Source organism: Thunnus thynnus, chromosome 21, assembly GCF_963924715.1.
Source record: "Thunnus thynnus chromosome 21, fThuThy2.1, whole genome shotgun sequence".
Taxonomy (NCBI): Eukaryota; Metazoa; Chordata; class Actinopteri; order Scombriformes; family Scombridae; genus Thunnus; species Thunnus thynnus.
Genome location: NC_089537.1, coordinates 21,978,242 through 21,992,291, shown reverse-complemented (window position 1 = coordinate 21,992,291; position 14,050 = coordinate 21,978,242). Strand labels below are relative to the sequence as shown.

General features: G+C 39.4%; 1 long non-coding RNA gene across 1 annotated transcript in view; it reads left to right on the top strand.

The window, feature by feature from the left end:
* LOC137173549 (uncharacterized) overlaps positions 1–14,050 on the top strand; it is a 34,308-nt gene that overhangs the window by 993 nt on the left and 19,265 nt on the right. The gene's annotated exons all lie outside the window — the stretch shown is intronic.

Sequence of the window (14,050 nt, the reverse complement as noted above, 5' to 3'; positions counted from 1 at the left end):
TTGTTATAATAATAACTCCATATAAAAGATGTTTCCTACTGAAAAGTCAATTTTTGTGTATGTGCACTGCAGGCTTCATGTTTCCATATCACACTTTTATAAATTGCATACTTGACCACGATTGGCTCCAAACTAGTTGTGATGTCACAAATCATGAGCATAGGCCCACTCCTTAAACTCAGATTTTCATTGAGCACAGAGAAATTTTCCCCCTTCAGCAGATAAATGTGAAAACTACATGTGTCAAACTCTGCACATACATCATTCTGCACAGTGAAGCTCAAATAACCAACTGAAGGAAGAAGAAGTAAAAATTTGTGAGCGGAGAGGGACTTGAAATGTCTTGGGTTGTAAAGACTTGACTTGACTTGATTAATGTCTAAATCAGTTGCTTAGAAATATTTGTATCCCCAATCCTATCAAACACAAGCATTAACAGTAACATCACAAGCTATGACGTAACAAACAGGCTAATGATAATAGCTGTGTGATCAGCCATACAGTCATTTAAAATGAGTGATCATAGAGAAAGTTAGAGATGACAGATGGTGACTTCACTGCTTTGCTTTCACTGCAGTCAAACTGTTGTGGAAAAGTGGGACACGTTCAAGTGCACTACCACTGTACCAATCTATAGATATAACTTTGTTTTATTTATATATGCGTACACAGAGAAATGTCAGTTAGTAGTATTAAATCAGTTTAGAATGACTGAAAAATATCTGATTATGCAAAACTAACCAACGCTATTTACTAATTTAGTATACTGTTATTGGCATAGCATATTGCAAGTTGAGGTATGTCATTTTTCAAAATCTCAATAATTATTAAAAAGCATTTTTATCAAGTTTTGGGTCGAATGTGTTGACCATATTCCATTTGACCTCTTTTACTCTCCACTCTTTAAGGAGCTGTATATTAGCAAGCTGATGTTAGTTTTGTCAATATTAGTTCTGTTAGCTAGTTACACCTGGCAGTTGGTGGGAGTTACTTGATATTGTATTTAGTAACAGCTAGTCTCTATATAAGAACTAGTGATAGTGGTGCAGTCCGTTTTAATTTAGTGATGCATAAATTTGCACTTAGTAAACACTTCCGTAATACCTAGGGCTAAGTTAATAATACCTAACCTTAGGCTAAGTTTGAACTTGTGAAGTGCTGGTGCAACCTGAAGATGATCTCTGACATGAATCATTACTTGACCATAAGCAAGAGGTTTTTACCCTCACCATCTCCTTGTCTGAGATAAATGAGCATTCAGCGCTACACTGACCCTTGACCTCACAGCAAGGTGGTGCCTTTTCATTCTTTTCAGACAGCAAGCGTTCACATGAAGCAGGGAACCAAACACTTATGGAGCCCACATTGTTCTCAGGGCAACCCGCTGCTGTCAATCCAAACCTCCTCCTCCTCCTCCCAACTATGCCTCTCTGTGTGCCCTCCTGCCATCCTCTGTTCCCTGTGTGAGGGCCAGACAAACCGCTGATTCTCTAAGCCAGAGGCCACCACCCTGACAGTACACGCAGGCCAAGCATGACTTCAAAGGTTGTTGCTTATGGGCATTTCACTGGGTGTGTTTTTTGGGCAACTCAAGCCTGTTTTTTTTTTTTTTTTGTCATAATATCAGAACTGGATAATTAGGTCTTCTCCAACATAACATGCTTTATTCCTCAAACATTTTTGGCCATCTTGCCCTCATCAGAATGGTATCTCAAGTTGATTCCAGGTTCTTTATATATTATCCATCGATTCAAAAGATCTTTTAAAATAGTTTTATGGATTATAATATTTCCTGTAGATAGAAAAGGTTTATAAGAAAAATATAAATATACATAAATACAACCTTTCAACCAACGTTTCCTTCAAATACAACATCTCATCTAAAATAAAAAGTCTGAATCTCCATTTTTCCATATAAAATTGCAAATGTTATAGTCTTTTAGCCTCATTTTTCAAAACATAGTAATTAAATATACCAATATTGCATTCTGTTTAAACTTTTTTGGGAAAAAAGTAGGGTAAGTTGAGGAAGAGCTGAAGGTCATCACTTCAATGTACGTGCATTCTCAAAATTAGAAACTGACAGAGTAAACCACCAGAATATCTTTAGATTATCAAATACATGCTGAACCTACTGATCAAGGATTGCGCTGAGAAGTTTAATACATTTTGAAACCTGTGGAACCAAACTGACGGCAGCTGCCATCCGGACAGGGGGTGGTCAGCATCTGAATCTGATACTCAAAAGACTGATTCTTAGTTGAATATTCTTTTAAAATGTTGTGGATGACTCACTGTTGTAACCTTCCACTTTGTCCTGCGGGCCAACTCACATTCCCTTTTGCTCATATCAGTTTGCAAGGCAAAGACTCTTTTATTGGCCTAGAGGAGTTTAAAAAAATCATGTTTTTTATGAAAAAGAGAACATGAAAAGTGCAGCAGTATGTAGAGTACAAAATTTCAGTTCTCTGTGTTCTCTTTGACTTTTCTTGAGGGTGTCTGTATGGCTTTCTGTGTGTCAGTGCACATGTCTGTAGTGACTGTTTGCATTTGCATGTGTGTGATCCTAATCATTGCTCTGTCTCTCATGCTCTTGTCTGTCCAGCATGTTTGCTTTGCGCTGACATATGGTGCCGCGGCCGTTTATCTGCACCTTAACTAGACACACAGGCTGTTAGGAATGTGTGTGGGAGAGGACAGCGCTGAGCTAACAGCCTCTTCTTCCACCGTCATCTCTGTTTACCTGCTATTGTTCACAGCTTCTGTGTGCGGATGAAGAGAAAGGAGTGATTTATGTGTGTAGTGACAACAACAAGTGTTTGGGTTGCAGTGGCGCCAATGCGCTTCTTTATCCCGTGGAATCGGCTGAAGCCCAGAGGCACTGACTCCACAGCCCAGTGTTTATTTGTGGAAACTTTTACAAAATGCTAAACTACAAATCAATGGAAGCTGTTTATGCAGCGACTTTTTGAGTGATTATTCACTGACATGCTCAAATTCAGAGTTTTAAGGCACAGGGAAATTTAAGGACATGGTCATTTTACAGGCAAATGAGTTATTTTCTGGATTTTTTTTTTCTCTTTTCAAAACAACCTCCAGTTAGTCAATAATTCCATGGGAAGAGACAGGAACGTTTCTTAATGAAGTCAAGTCGCCCACTAGCCGAATCTTTTTATCCCCCTTTCCCCTTTCCTATGCTGCATCTGATATTGTTGATGTTTTTCTTTCTTTCTTCCTGAAAAATGAATAGTGGCTCTGTCACGTCGGGGAGTGCGGGGTTCTGGGTTGTCTCCTTCCTGTTGCCTGTCTTATCTCGCACACAGATCCTGGCCTGGCCTGCTTTGGTGTCAGGCCTCTGCTCGCTCCCCCTCTGTGGAGATAGACAGAGTGGGGGTTAGTTTGTGGTGCCCCCCCCCCCCCTTCTTTCATATTCAGCTCCCCAAGAGTTTAGAGCAAAAGGCAGGAAGCTCCTTCCAGTTCCGTCCTCACCCACTGCATACTGGGACACTGGAGGCGCTGGGTATGAAGGGTTTGGGCTTTAGATGGACAGAGGTAAGATACAACATGGGGAGGGATAGCTGGGGGGTAGTGTGTGAGGGCTTTTACTTGAGGCCCCACCATGAGGTCCTCATTTGTTCCTGAGGCCATTACTGTGACAGACTGTTTACAATCACCGACAGATTAGGTTTACTTAAGGATTTATGTTATTCCTTTAGCTGAAATGTATAAACACCACTGACGCTTTTCCACCACCCTGCTGTTATAAATTAATACTCCCTGCTGGTGCCGTGGGGCTTACTGAAAATGTGTGATTTTCTAAAGTCTGTGCAGGAAAAATATACTTTCCCAAAGAGGTGGAATGAACAGCAGGATGGGCTCTGACTGAGGATCAGGAGGTTGTTCCTGATCTGTGGTGCTACCAGTGCTGGCTTTGACTTTACCTGCTCTGTTGTGACTGCAAAGAACTCAGCACCCTCTTAATAAGTACTGCCAGAGTCAGAGGAGATTTAGCCACTGGGTGGTGCACTATGAAAGGGACTTGTTCATATAATTCAATTTAACAGCAAATATATTCTTTTTGTATTTGTATCTATTCTCACTGCACAACTGGGGGAGAAATGTCCTCATTTGCTTGGTAACTTTACTTTAAACCTCACTATTAAGTATATATAAGCAGTATAGGAACATTTACTAAATGTTTAGAACACATTTCAGTGTGGTTGTAAGCATATATTGGGATATTTTAGGTATAACTACTGAAGCATTTTAACTGATTTACATAATGAATGATTCATAACAGTATAATATAGCTGTACTCATTTAATGATACAGTTGCAATCAAAATTATTAAACCAGCTCAACCTCAATGCAAGATACTATAGTCAAAGAAAGTTTAATAATATATATTTGAGTTAATTTTGAGAACTTACTAATAGTAAGTAATCACAGATTCTCTAAAAAGGCCTATAAGCAAATTTATTCAACCCAAGACAATATTTTGTGGAGCATCCTTTAACCTTTATGGCTCCAATAAATGTTTCCAGTAGTTTCTCACAAACTTCTGACACTTCTCTTTTGGAATTTTAGCCCATTCCTTGCGTGCAAAAAGCTTCCAGCCCACAAATATTCTTTGTTTTCTGTGCTGCTTTGTTTAAATCCAAACGTTTCCAGCGGGATTCAAATCCGGGGACTGAGATGGCCACTTAGGGACATTCCAGGAACGATTCCTGAGCAAAGCTTTGGTTGACTTGGACATATGCTTTGGATCATTGTCTTTCTGGAAAGCCCAATGATTACCAAGCTTCAATTTACTAGCTGAGGGCGTCACATTCTCCTTCAAAATGGCCTGCTAAAAGAATCCATGATGCCAGTCACATAGTCAAGGTTACCAGTTCCAACAGCAGCAAAACAACTCTATGAGGGAATTCTGGTAGTGAGACAGCCGGTGAATCAGATCAATAAAACGTTATTTTCTGATTGTGTCACAGCAGTTACGTTCTAGAGCACAAATAAAGACGCCCACACTCCAACACACCTCCGCTCAACCCTGCGGCTGAACGCTGCACCGACTGATTTGGTCTGAATACAGCCTAATGCAGGACTGACCTAACTCCATACTTGACTCATGAGATGGTGTATTTCTTGTTAGAGGCCTTGCCCTCCTACAGCTGATCCATGGGTCCAAACTCTTCCAGTTTAGTCTCATCACTCCATAAAACAGTCTTCTAGAACTCTACAGGCCTATCCAAATTTCTGCTTGAATATTCAAGTTGACTTTTTTTGTGCTTTTGTTCCTGCCTTCATCAGATCCTGCTGCAAGTCTTTGGCAGTAATACAGGGGGATTTCTCAGCTGTTGTTTTCAAATGTCTTATTCCCCTTGGAGGAATGTTGCTCTTTCTTCCATGCCCAGCAAGTTTTGCTGCTGTACCATGAGTTTTAAACTTGTGTATGATGCAGCCAACTGTGTCTTTTGGAAGTTTAAGTGTCTTGGAAGTCTTCCTGAAGCCATTTCCTTTTTGGTGTAATGAAATAATTTCCTCTCTTAGCTTTTGAGACAGAACCCTTTTCTTTGCCATGTTTGCTACTTAGTTTGAACAACATCTTGAGCATAGATGGGATTAATATCAATGCTGAAGCAAATCCAGTGTCGTTATAGAGTTCACAAACGCTTAATTGTGTTTTGCAACAATTTGGTAATCTTACATACTAGTAAGTGGTTAAAAAATCTTGCTACTCAGAGAGATTACATTACACACACATTTTCATTGTGAATTGGATTATGTTACTCAGCACATAGAAATGTAATTCCTAAAAATTCTAGGTCTTCAGAAAACCTTTAATGTGTAAATCCTAACATACTCGCAACTGTGTGTGAACAAATCACATGAGCAAATCATTAAAAGTGTGTTATTAACTGTGTTTGAAACTTATGAAGACGTTGAGTTTGTAAATTGTAGTTTGAGAAAAACTTCACTCAATGTCTAACTAGATATCTTGCAGAGCTTTCAGCTGCATCTCATGGCCGTGGTAAAGTAATAACAGACTCAAAAAAACTGGAGTGTGTCTTTGTTTGATGAACAATAAGTGAAAAGTAATTTAAAAAGTCACATTCAACAAACAAAGAGTTCTTTGGAGTTAAGGGCCTCAACAAATGCAAATAAAAAATAAAATTCCAAGCCATGAGAAGCCTTTAATTCTGCATGGCTGACACCCACGCGGTTTGTCAAAAGCCTTCATCAGGCTGTAAAGACAGAACACAACACAATACTAAATGCCTTATAAAAATTTTGCCAAAACACTGCATGTGTCTCTGTCCTCGAGCCCATCCCATGCAGCGCCGTCCTTGTCCCAAGGCCATGCCCCGAGCTAACCACAACTCCTCAGATCTCTCCCTTAATTACATGTCTGAGCCTCAGTCACAGAAGAGCTGTGCCGCATGGAGACCGCTAAAGCTTTTGAATAATCAAAACAGAAAATGGCATCATCCCTCCTCCTCTGCTTCAGCAGAAACGACGATAGCTAACGGAAGAGAAAAAAAAAAGGCATTATTTTTCCAGGCTTTGTTGAGCCTGCTGAATAATAACTTTCCAAGAGGAAATGATAAACATATGAAGCAATTACACTTTATGAAAAATTCAACTCAATTCAGAGTCCCCGCTTTCAAGTTTATGATGCTGGATCAATGTTGTCATTTTCAATTTGCAGCTGGGAAAGCATTAGAAATAAATGTCGTGAGCCGAGCTCAGTGACAGCAGTGGGAGATAGTCAAATGATTATTGTTCTGTATTTATTCTGTGGGTCCTCCCTGTTTCTTTGAACTCTCATGTCTCTCTTGTATTTTTTCAATTGTTGAAACCACACGACACGGAGGACTAAGTTCATTAGTGGGACCTCTAATCCATGTTTTTTAAATTTGAAGAACTTTGGCTGCCCTCTCGCCCACCTGCTTGTGGACATTTTTAATTAATACATTCCGTTTTTCCATAGGTCTGTTTGTTCTGAAAAAAAAAAAAAGAAAAGTGAGAGAAGAAACATGGCATCCTGGGCGGGTTGGTATCCGGAGCAAGGTTTGGCATGCTGCTCAGTGAGACCACAGATATTCCCCAGCCTTCCATCTCTCTTTTCTCTCTCTCCTCACCAGCGTATCCCTCCTCTTTCAGCCTCTCACACACTCTTCGTAGGGCTTCAGCTAACAGTGTAGCACATTCACTACTGTGTCTTTTTTGCACTGGGGTCATGACCTCTCTTGACAATGCTGTACTCTGCCTTTTCTTTAGGCGTGAGGAGGGTCGTAACGCTCTAACAGAGATGGCTGTCTTCTGTTCACACTCTTTAGAGATGTACATGCACATTTACACGCACACACACAGAGCTGTTTGTCTCATTTATACATGCAAACAACAGGGGTCTATGTATCCCAGTTAGATAAATTTATAGTGTGTGCTCTCTCAAGCAAAACCAAAAAGGTCTTCAACCTTTCATTCATGCGGTCTCTCTGTCACAAACATTGCAGTCTCAGTAATTTATACTAGTTTTGACTTTTTTTTAAGGACTACACAATTTTTTAAAGGTTACTTTTATGTCATTTTTGCTAATACTGGATAGTTGAGGCTGACAGGAAATGAGGTGACAAAGAGGGTTATGACATGAAGAAAAGGTCTGGTATAGTACGCTACCTCACAGTCCGTCCTCACAAGAAAAACAACAGTACAGGTCGAAAATTCAGGCCGGCAAACATGACCTAGAGTTACGTTTACAAGATCTAGTGGCCACAGTAATTATGACCCAGGGAAGTGACGCAGTTCAGATGACGTCAATATAAGGTGACTTGATAAGGTGACTTGATAAAATGATTTTGTCTTGTTAGGGCGTGGGATAGATAGATAGTGGACTTTGCTGCAGGAGACGACTGTTTCGCTTCCTGTTTCCAACCATGAGACGGGTCATTTTTTTAAAAACCATAGCGTCATGGTGTTTACTTTTGCCATGACGACAAAGGTTGTGTAACTTTAAGGGGGTATAAACCAAGTGACCATTTTAACCCACACCCAAACCTTTCCCTAACCTTAACCAAGTGGTTTTTGTGCCTAAACATAACCAGACCTTAACCACAGTGTTGTCATAACAGTGATTTGTAATGGCTGTGGAAAGTTGTTGTTGGTTGTTTTTTTATGAGAATGTGTTGTTCCTAACCATTTGGCTAACAGGGTGGCCAGGACTACACATCTTTGTATTTGATATTGTCCCACAAGCATATTATTTTATTTTTTTCTCATCTTGAAAGTAAAAACACTCAGTGTATGGCCAGACAGAACGCAAAGCAAGTTTTTGCATTATATTTGCATGAGTTTGACTGTCGGACCATTTGTGTTCATTCGTCACAAACAGCAAAGTGTAAGTTAGCCATAAGTTAGCTAGCAATGGGTGTATTGACCAAGCTTGTTTGTTCCTGTTCACTTCAGCTTCTAACTGAACTCAAAACTCACCAGAAACTCTGTTTTTGTTACTTCCCTACAGTCTCTCTCTTTACCCCTTGTCTTTTTGTGTCTACTTGCATCTTTCCATTGACTTTTTAAGTAATCACAACGCCTCTAAAATTCTGTCTGAACACACAGAAAGACGTTAGCTGCATGGCAACATGCTCACAGTGACATTGCTAGCATGCTGGTGTTTAGCAGGTACAGTATAATGTTTACAGTGTTCACCATTTTAGTTTAGTCATCATGCTAACATATTAAGCACCCAACACAAAGTACTTCTCAGGCTGATGGGAATATCATTAGCTTTGCAAATAGGCCATAAATCAAAATATTGGACAGATTAAAATTTTGATAATAGTGCTAAATGGAAAATCAGTGCTCACCAAAGCTTTTACAATTTATCTTGAGTGGAACATAAATGTCTGAACCAAATTTCATGGCAATCTATGCAGTGGTGAAAAAAGAAAACTGGCAGTTTTTTAGTATGTACCATCCCAGGCTTGTTTAAAGGACAGGTACACAACACAATGGATACAATCAATGACAAAAATATGATGTCACTCAGAAGATGTTTCTTTGAGTGAAATCTTTTGTCTGAATAAGGTAATTAGCAATCAGCCATGGTTTATGAACTTTTAACTTATAATGGACTTAAATAATGAGTATTTGAATGGTTGAGATTATTTCCATAGATATGAATCATAAGGCCAATAAGACCAACTTTGGGTGATGCTAATCGCCTATTAATGCTTATAGGAAAACTATGGTTTATTTCATCTTGTTTTTTACTTTTTTAGCTCTGGCCATCAATTTCACTAGTTATAAGCTTTGTTCCCACTGCAGGAATCTTGATAACCTCGTACTGACCGAAGCAGTTGCTGAGTTCTGGGAACATGGTAATGTTGATAAAAATATTGTGAGTCAGACAATCAGACAGTTTGTATAAGAGGCTGAAAGTGAAGATGAAGCCAAACGGTAAAATTAGTATTCATCTCTCTGTAATAAACATCACAGTTTGCACACCAACTTCCTGGTTAAACTTTGACCGACCGCACTTATTATAGTACTGTACTGTACTGTACACACAATTTTCCTGTGACACAAAGGATTATGAGTGATATACTGGTGCAGTCATGGTTTAGATAATCTGGCTAAACTGTTGGTTTGTCTATATGTATGACCCTCTGCCACAGCTGACCTCAGCTTTAGTGATCACAGTGTTATCATAAACAGTAGAATGGCCAAAGCTTTGAAAATAAAACCCGAAGTTATAATAGAGTAGTTTTCCTTTTTGTTATATTTTATGGTTTTCGACACAATGGAAAAAAACATCTGCATTATTAGACACTAACCTTAATTATTTCACACATTTTTATGATTTTATGACGGAATAAGTGATTAAAGATGCACATTTGTTGCAGTGTTTTCTATAAAGCACGGACCACCACTGCTACATGTGTTATCCAGCCCAGACTACCTCAGGGGGTTTGTTTTTGTTGTTGGTATGCCTGTTGAACACATCCTGGGCACCGGAGCCAACACAGCGTATATCGTACACACATACAACTCACTCACAGCCAAGCCTTGCAGTTCCACGGAGCATAGAGGTCGGGTCAGAGACAGACACAGCGGTCCTCATTGAGGTGTTGATAAAAATCAGCCAAGAAGGCCCAGGAGTAGGGGGAAACACAGAATTAATGTTGTGTTTGATCTGCATGGCTAGAATCGGAAACCGCTGCCTTGTGTATAACATTATTCAACCACTGTCAATTCCAATAACACAGCAGAAGCCTCTTTCATAAAGGCTGGTTCATGCTTCTCACAGAGGAAGCAGAGAGACAGAGGGGCAGGAGACCAGATTCATGAGGGGATACACAGAAACAAGTCAAGCTGCCCCTTGTGAGGAAACAGAGAGCAGGGGGAAGGTACTAAAAACATGGCAGTCAGGAACTCAACTGACTCACTCACATCCCGCAGGCCAGGCCATTGTGGTGTGTGTATTTTTGGACTGCTCAGTTCCGGTGATCTTCTGTGGAATCAGGTCTTCTGCTGGTGTGTTGAGTAGAGTAAATGTAGCTAGGATATAAAAGGCAAGACTGAACAGGAGTCCAACCAAAACAATGTCCAGAGACAAGGGAACCATCCCATCCCATCCTCAAGTCCCCTTGCTTCCTGTTTTCTTTCAACCAAGGGGCACCAGAGCTCTGACTGTGTGTGATTTGAGGAGGATGTTTGGCCCGGTAATGGATTTAATTAACACTGAGGAGGAAACAAGTTTCAGTGGCTCTTGGGAAACATGTTTAAACCCAAAGAGTGGGTTGCTATTTGAAGATAAAGTATCTTTGTTTGTAAAACATCATGGAAACATCACTGAGAGCATAAGTTACAATGGTGCTGATTCAGCAAGGTGGAGGCAAGGATATTTAAAGTGTTGAGGTGAAGCTATTGCACAAGAACATCCCACCCTGTAAAGGGTGGATAAGTATAGGATAGGGCAAAATAGTGTTGGGTTTAGTAGAGTGGTGGGTTTGTTACTTTAAAAAAACACACATGCATGTGCACACACAACTAGAACACAGTGACTCAGTTTTGACTTTCAGAGTCCGATCAGACAAAGAAAGCCTATTACAGTAAAAGCCATGGGAAGTGCCTACCTGAGCATACACTGGACATCTAGAAGGGCTAAGTCAAGGGCAACTGGACTTAATTTAGATTCTTGAAGACCTCATCCACAAAGTTTCTTCAGTTTTGACTAACTGTGTGGAATCCCAGGTATTGAACCTCTGTATGGTCGTTTTTCAGGTATACAGCTTGAGAGTTATTGAGGTCACATGAGGGTCGTTGGTCCACCTGGCTGTCATGTGACAGTCTTTAGAGTCACAAGGGTCGAGGTGTGAATCCCTTCCCAGCAGTTTAATGCCCATTCATACTTTGACTCATGAGACCAACAGTAAGTCCACTCAAAGCAGGTTAAACTTGTAAACACATCTCTTCTCTCCATTTCAGCCCTCTGTCCAGACTAAACAACATTTTTTCACTTAAAACACTGGCTTGGTGTTTCAGTGTGTTCAGGGAAAACTGAGCTTTTGCAAAAATGATGATGGTAAGCTGCTCAGTGAGGTTCAGGGCTATGTGGCAGTAAAGGACAATCTTAAGTGGCCTCTAACTTTCTCTGTGATTGTTCATTTTAAATGTCAGTGAAGCTGAATACACAGCAGAGCTGGATTTATGTTGATGTTTGTCAGACCATATTCATTATTTTAACATAATGATTTTATCAGCGCAGTACAGCAGCTGCTGAATGAATGCAGGTTAACAGGTTTATTGTTTGAGATTAAATCCCTGTTTCATAATTGTTCTGTTGTCTGACAACAGAGACAGAAAAATATGAGAACAAATATAATTTTTATACAAAAACAGTCTTTTAAAAATTTGGTGGCATAGTGTAGATGTAGTCTAAGAGTATATCCACACCAAGCCACTTCAGTTTATAAACACATTTTTTTCTCCTCGTTTCAGCCCTTCGTCCAGAATGAAAGAGCAATTTTCTTCCCCCAGACAGGCAGAAAAGCATAAGATAGAGCAGAAACACAAAGTTTGAAGGTTTGTTGAGACTGAATTTGAAATAAATGTTAAAAGAAGCGTGACTACATATAAAGTCAATTGATAGAAACCAGCTGATGTGAACAGACACAGAACTGGAAATGTTGCAAGCTATTTGTGCTTTTCCTGACCCGAGGCAGGACTCCATGACAGTCTGTCACATCTGTTGGAATATGAAAATACTTTTATCATTTGACTGATTTAACACAATAGGGATTCAACCTACAGCCAGTTGGTCTTTTTTTTATTTTTTTTTTTCCAACCCTTGTCAGAAAAATCTTTCCTGAGAAATATCCTCTAGTCTACAAGAAGTATTGCACTATTGCACTTCATAGCAACAAGTCAGCACAGAACTGGTTATGATCTATCTATCCAATCCCCAATCTCTAGCTGCATGCCTCTCAGGTTGGTTTGCTTGTTGACAAGAGATAAAACATCCTGGAAGTTCCCTGGCCTGGCACCCTCCAGTTGCTGTGTACTGACAGCTGATAAATTCATGCTCCAGTAATTGGTTGACCTGTTTGCACATAAAACAGTTGAAAAGTCAAGATTTATGCAGGTTGAAACACTGAGACTGCTGTTTGGTTACGGTGAGAAACACAGTGTGCGTCTGTGCCTGTGTGTGTGTTCGAACCTGTATGTGCAGATCAGGGTTGATTTTATGCTTCTTGAGGAGAATCACATGTGTGACTGCTCGCTGATACATGGGCCACCCTCAGTTCTCAGCTGCCATGCATTGCGCAGATATTCTAGACCTGTTCTGACAATATTAAACCAAAAGAGTGGAGTTGTATTACACTGCACACTAAGTTTTTCACATGCCAGAAATTCAATAAGAAATAGAAGCGGGATATTATATGTAGAGTGTTCTAATACTGACTACATGGGATCTACATCACAAAGTTTTTCTTTCTTTTTTCCCATTTTTTTTTAACTTTGGCATTTCATATGTTGGCTTTGAGTTTGGGAAACTATTTTACCAGAGCAGACAGAGAGACAGACCAATCAGATTGCAGACATCAGTGTAAATATGTCTTCATAGGAGAAATTATAATTGCTGACAAATACTGTACATTAATAAACACTTAAAAATGTTCTTATATCTGTTTGAAATTACATTATACTGTTAATCAACTCTTAATATACTGCTTATAAAATCACACATCAAATGGAAAAACAGTGCATGCACCATACAGCAGAGTAAACTGCAAATAACAAAGGTTTAATATAGTGGACACTGTTGTCAGCTAATGACTTGGCTTATATTTCTACAGGTTATCATGGAAATACAAAGAGAAATGTATCCCCAAAGCTGTAAAGATTTGCAGGATGTGGTAGTCCCAGTGTTCTTTGTGGAAATTGGCTGACAGAGAAGAGTGTTAGCATACTTTTGTCAGCCTTGTTCATGTTAAGTCAACACAGGGGGTAAATTAATAAAATATATAGAGACTCCAGGCACCAGATACTAATCGTAATGTCCACATAAAATGAAAACACTATATGCAACATATTTAAATTAAGGTAGATTGAGGAAAAGAGAACAAACAAATATGATCTTTTCCTAATCTTAACCAAGTAGTTTTTGTACCTAAACCTAACCAAATCATAGTCGCTAACTCCGTCACCGTGTGAGCTAGCGACTGTTATTGTCTCGATATAGCGTCCGACTGTTGTTCCGCTATTTTCTGCATTTAAGCTTGTCTGTAAGGTGTTTGAAAACATTATTTTATTCCGGTTAAAGGTCAGTTCATGTGTTAGGTAAAATATGAAAGTTAAAAAGGTAAATGTATTTCATTTAAGTTACAGTCTATGTTGGTTTAAAATATAATTTACATTATTTAGAAAAAAAACAGAGAATAACTTAGTTGTGGAAACTGTGGTCCCGAGACTGAGTGTATCCATACTGAGAAAATGTGTGAATTTGGTTATACTGTACATAATTAAGACTCAAGACTATTTTCCCTGT